The sequence below is a fragment of the Octodon degus genome, unplaced genomic scaffold, assembly GCF_000260255.1.
Source record: "Octodon degus isolate 3935 unplaced genomic scaffold, OctDeg1.0 scaffold00003, whole genome shotgun sequence".
Classification (NCBI taxonomy): domain Eukaryota; kingdom Metazoa; phylum Chordata; class Mammalia; order Rodentia; family Octodontidae; genus Octodon; species Octodon degus.
In genome coordinates this window covers 28838529-28844838 of record NW_004524579.1, presented here as the reverse complement: position 1 = coordinate 28844838, position 6310 = coordinate 28838529, and positions in this window count along the sequence as shown.

The following is a 6310-nucleotide window of genomic DNA, read 5'->3' as shown; positions in this document are numbered from 1 at the left end:
TCATTGTATCGTTCCCCTTCCCCAGCCTTCACCAGACAATGGACAGGAGTCAATGGAATCCGTGGCAAGTTAGCTTTTTGAACTGCTTCCTTATCTGTGAAATGAGCCAAGAATGAAGGACATGATGGGGTTACTATGAACGTTCAGCAAAGTACCTGGCACAGGGCCCGGCTTTATAAAATTAAAATACAAATACAAGTTTTTCTTACTTTCCCAACCTATTTTCACTAGTCAAACTTATTATTTCCTTTTTTTTACTTGAGGCAGGGTCTTATTATGTAGTGAAGGTTGGCCTTGAACTCAGAGTGATCCTCCTGCTTCAGCTTCCCTCTCGAATGTCAGAATTACAGGTATGCACCACCTTACCCAGGAGTCTTACTATTTCTAAAACACCTTATATTTTTCCTCACTGCACTCCTTTGCCACCATCACTTCTACACTCCTGCCATGATCTGTATGGTCTCCATCTCTCAATTCTCTGCTTAGCCACTCCTACTTTGATTAAAGTCCAGGGCCACCAGCAACATTTGGTTGGAAATCCAGGCTTAGATTTTGCACTACAGGAGGACTTAGACAATCTTCAATATCATTTCCAAGTCTAACATTGCCTGATATAAATGATATTTCAAGTTTGCTTTGAAAGCAGGAAAAATTAAGACCTCAGACTCTATATGAATGTCACAGAACAAATGACTCCAGAATTCATGGGAGCAATAATAACTTAAAACTTTTGTAACTTAGGGCTTGTTTGATGCCAGATGCTGAGCCTCACCAGGTCCATTATCTTAATGTCCCCCTAAAGATCCATCTTAGCACCCACTATACAGATGATCAGAAAAATGAAGTTCAAGGTCATTCAGTTAGTAAGGAAAAAACTAGATATATATAATCGAGATAAATCATGAGTACGGTCTTGTGAAGAATTCTTAAATCACTCTTCCCACTATGTTCAACTCCCTCAAATCTATCTGACTAGTGCTGTGACTAATGGAAATATGCAGTCTAAGTATTGGGAAACAATTATACGTGTATAATGTATGACTCCTCCTCTTAAAGAGCTTGAAGGCTACAAAGAAAACTAAGGCAGTATATAAATATAACATAGAGAAAAGTCTAGGATGTGTCATATCAGTATAGTATTTGAGAGAAATCAAAGAAGTAGGTGTTCTTGGAACTTACTTGATCAAAAAGCTCTGTCCAGAGACCTACTTTCCAAAGCTGCACAGGAAAAAAAAACTTCTACAGGTTCCTCAAAAGAACCTCACAAGCCATTTTGTATGCCTTCACCCTCACCTTTTGAAAGTCTTAAAATCTCCTCCCCTGTAATAATTCTTTTGTAATTTCTCACTCAGAAGCATGTTTAAGATAGAATATTAAATCAAAGCAATAAAGTTGGAATATATCTCTTCCGACTGAGATACTAAAGCTAATAATTCATCTTAAAATGATTGTGAAATACAAGAGAATGTAAATACTTTCCCTAAATGGACTACAGAAATTTCTATTTGTGTTGAATATGCTTTTGATCTCCTTTCTTGCACTCTGAAACTAGAATAATAATAATTTTACTAAAAATCCTAGATTCATAATCCTTCTTTCATAAACTTGAAATCTGGCTTTCAAATATGATATGACTTGTTTCCATCCTACATGACTCACATTTACACACCAGCCTTATTCTTGGACAGTCAGAAATAGCTACCATGGATCAGTGTTGTACATGATAGTAAACAAAATTGAATTTATTCTTTACCTAGTTATGAAGTATATATTTAGGTCAGCTTCAAATCACTTGGAGTTAAGCCAACTTAATAGCTTCTATCACTTTAGAAAAGAATAATAAAAAAATATAGTAGACTGTATATATTGAGTATATTTATTGAGCACAATCTCATATAAACATCACACATGTTTTATATTATTGAATAAGGTTTTATACCATGTAATCCTCATAAACACTCCACTCACCCATTCTCTTCACTACAGACAGGAACAATGCTGATCAGCTATGGAGCACTTCTCTAATTAACCCACAAATCCCAATCTCCTCCAGCACTGCCAGGAGCTAAAACAAGATGATGATATTCCCTAACTTATTACTAACCATCAACACTGCACTAGGAACTGAGATCAGATGGTCTCTCCCTTATACAAGTTTTTCCTTTGGAATAAGAAAGTTTACAAATTCACCCAGGAAACGTCAATGCCATTGGCTTCTGATGAGAAGTAGAATTTTTTATGGGAATCAAGGAAAAAGCAAGGCCAAAAGCTTGTTCTTTTGTTCTTTTTTTTTTTCAAAAAAGACTTCAACTGAAGTATTAGCTCTTATTGTCAACCATGCACCCCATTATTCAAAGCTTGCAAGACAGAGGATAATGCTTGTACTCTCTGCATGCAGGCAAAGTGTGTGTGCTCTTCAATGCACTGCTCATGGAAGAGCTCACTACATATGTAACACCTAGGAATAACTAGGTAATGCCAGTGAGACAGTGGATATGAGAGCAATAGAGTTCTGCCTGCCTCTCTTCCCTGCTTCAGCACTGATTACATCAAGAGCTGATCACTTTTGCTAAGTTGTTACCTCCTCCCCCTCCTAGTTCTTCTGATGGAAGAGTGGGATTAACTGAAAATGGGACACCAGCAAAGTAGACCATGTACCAATGTATGATTCAGCTAGGGTAACAGGCTTAACTCTGGTAGGGTGAAAGGCAAATCACCCACTCATGCAACCTGGTGGATAGCTAAAGTCACAGAATCCGCCCAACCAGAAAGTGGAGAGCTGCTCTGCTAGAGAGAAATGAAAGTTCTGACCCATCACTCAAGTTACAGAGGAAGCAGGGGCTCTGGGCTTCTGAACACATCAAGGGCAAGAATGCTGGTCAGACGGATGTGAGTTTTTCTCTAAAACTCTTGAATCAAGACAATAATGATATAACTGGGTCTTGGAAACCAAGGAACTTGGGTTGTGACTTCATCCCACAGAGAGCATACTGCAATAATCTCTGCAGGCTCTCAGCCAAAGAGAAGCGCATTGGCTTCAGCTGCTCTGAAATGAGGAGTGAGGGAGTTGGCCAGCCCACTGCCTTGAAGCTCCCAGTACATCTGTGTCCCTGTGTTTCTCCAACATGTGCCTACGCCACGCTTGCCAATTTTCATTCTTTCCAGCTCTCATTCTTAGTTCCTGGACTGTTTTAAGTCCCAGCTGGTGTTCTTCTTCCCACACCAGCTGCCTCAGAACATACAGCCCTGCTGTCTGTCCACTCACCTCCCTCAGATTATCTTCTTTCACCAAACAATGCCACACCACTCTGTTTAAGGATGCTGTCATCCCACTAAGACCAAGTAGGAAGTCAACTCTCATTCTTATCCTTTCCCCCATTGCACAGGTATCAGAAGACAGATCTTCACAGCCTCTATTTCTGCCTTCCCTCTGTCCCATAACACATACTTGATCTGGATTTTTCTTCAAAATGAGTCCACATGGGATGTAAAACCAGAATGAGGGCCTGGATGTCTCTGTCCTGCACAAATGAGACTGTGTTAAAACAATGCTAATTTCTGATATACCTTCGTACTAGGCATTGTCCCAGTGCACATGAATAAAAATGGCAAATCAAGCACAGACCAGAGGATATCAAAAACTAAACCACTGATCAAGGAAGTGAGAGAAATTACTTATTTCTCTAACCAAGTTGCCCAACCTATTAGTGGTTTTCTTCTTAAGGAGTCTTGTCAATAATTCAGTTCTTCTGCTGTCTGAATCAGAAACACTACTGCTCCAATAGCTGGAAATTGAAAAGACAAAAAAAAAATTGTGCTAAGAAAAGTCTTTCCTCTCCTCCTCATCCCTACCATTTAATTCTTTGTGCACCAGGGGTTTCCTCAAAATTGAACATTTCTGTGTTTTAATTGTTCTTGTGGTTAAAAAATAAAGTATGACATTTTGACCTATGTGCATTTCAGAGCTCACTATAATGAGCCAAGGAAACCCAGCAGCAATCAAACCCCAGAAGGATAGTGACCCAGAAAAGTGCTGTGCAAGTGACCTAGATGAGGGATCAAGTTGAAGCTCTGTTACATAACTGCCAACAAGATGTCCCCAAGTAGTGAGCAAGGAGCTACTGCTACTGATCGCCACCTCAGGCAGTGTGAAAAGCTCTGAAAAGTCAGGTGCTTATATCCTAGGTAAAGAAAATCTTGAATGAAGTTGAAGGAAATCACAAAGCAGATTGAAGTTATATGCTGAAATTACACATAACTGCCAGACTTTGTTGTTGCAATTCTGAGAAGAACAACACAGAAGGTCAGTGTCACCAGAGAAGTGGGAAAGGCTTATTGGAGGAGCTGTAAAAGATGGGTAGCTTGGACTGGGAGAAAGAGAGAGAAGTGATGTGTTAGTTTCCTTAGGCCTCTGTAGCATAGTGCCATGGACTAATTGGCTCAAAGCAACATAACTTCATTCTCTCAGTTCTGGATGCACAAGCCCAAATCTGCCTGTCAGCAAGAACATGGTCATGCTAGAGCCTGTGGGAGAAAAGGGTTCCTGGCTTCTTCCTAGCTCTTGACATTTGTCAGCAATTCTTGATCTTGTTCAATTTATAGTTGCACCACTCCTATCTCTGCCTCTGTTGTTACATTGCCATCTTTTCCCATTGCAATGGTATTCTCTGATAAAAGTACCGGTCAATAGGGATAAAGATCAATCATAATCCAGTAGCACCCTAACTGATTGGATCTGTGATGATTGTTTCCATATAAGGTCATTCCCTTAAGTACTAGGGGTTTAGATTTGAATCTATCTTTTGTGGTGGTCACAATACAATCAATGACAAATGACAAGGATTTTCTACTTGACTCAGTTTACCATCTGCCTCACCTCCTGCAATCACGCAGCCAGAGTCAGTGTCCATAGAACTTAAACATTGCCAAGCACCTTCACCTCTCCTGCACAACCCATGCAGAAGATGCCTACTCATTATAAAACAACGGAGCATTCAGGACTCCTAATTCTTCAAAATACCACATTCTATCGTGCTCTTGTCTAAGCTCTGTCTCCTTTCTCTGTGCCCTGCCTGCTCCCTCCCTCCTTTCTCACTTCAAGTCTACTGCCCAACTCCTAGATTCACATTCCTTTTCAATCATCATAAAGCCACAATCACCTGAATTGTCAATAATTCTGTCAATGTCCCTCCCCTTTGGACAGCCCATATGCCCATCATGCACAAGGACTGCCTCCCCATACATGAATCTATTCTTCAAAATTGAATAAAAAGGTTTATGTGCTTCTAAAGAGTAAAGAATGTCACTTCAGTATCAGCTGTGTTTTAGTATATGCATTGTTATTCCCATTTATTTGTTTCTGCATTCCCCAATTCATCTTTCCAAGTTCCTCGCTGCTCCCCAATCCAAGTCTTGTTCCTCCTTTCCTTCCCTCCTTCTGGAAACTTCATTGTCCCATGTCACATGGAGTAAATAGAGGGCATCAGATATAAACTTGTACTGCCTCCTCCTGCTATAGTTCAAAATGTATACCTAACTCTTCTTCCATATTCATTCTTCCTCTGAGGTGCCACGGAATTTCCCTTAAGGAAGAAACCACTAATATGATTCCTTCCCAAGTGCCAGGCATCATGCTAGGTATCTTCATGTTAACCCATTTATGTTCCTACCTTACCACTTAGGTTGTTCTATTCTTTCCTTGTTTTTCCCTTCTATATCACCCTCCATTTATGAGCTTCTTAAGAAATCTCTGGTATGTATTTTTCATGTAAGCCTCTCAAACTTTACACACTAAGAGCATTTCTATTATTTCCATGTTATAGACGAGGAAACAGAAGACCACCGAGGTAAAGCCACTTGAACAGCCCACACTGCTAGGAAACAAGGAAGGCAAAAATAGATGCAGTTTTACGTTATGCCAAAGTCCATGTGAGACCCTCTCAGGGAGTTGAAGGAAATGAAAGGCACTAGCCAAGACCTAGAAGGGAAGGGAAATACAGCCTGCTCCTACTCCTTCCAACAAATGCCTCCCTCGTCCCTGGCCAGGAGTTTCTCAGAGTCTGGAGCAAGAAACATGTAGAAAGTTTCTGAGCTTAGTTATTTGTTTCATCCAAAAGATACATATGAGTGACCTGTATGGGTCAAACCCTGCACTAGGAGACTTGGACACAATTGAGCCAAAATCAAATCTGGCCTTTGTCCTGCCTCCTATGAACCCTGAAGCCTAAGGATCTTCCCTTATCCTTAAGGGCAAATGGCAAGCAAAACTTTTTCTTGTCACAGCATTTAGGCAACAGCTAGAATTCAAAAC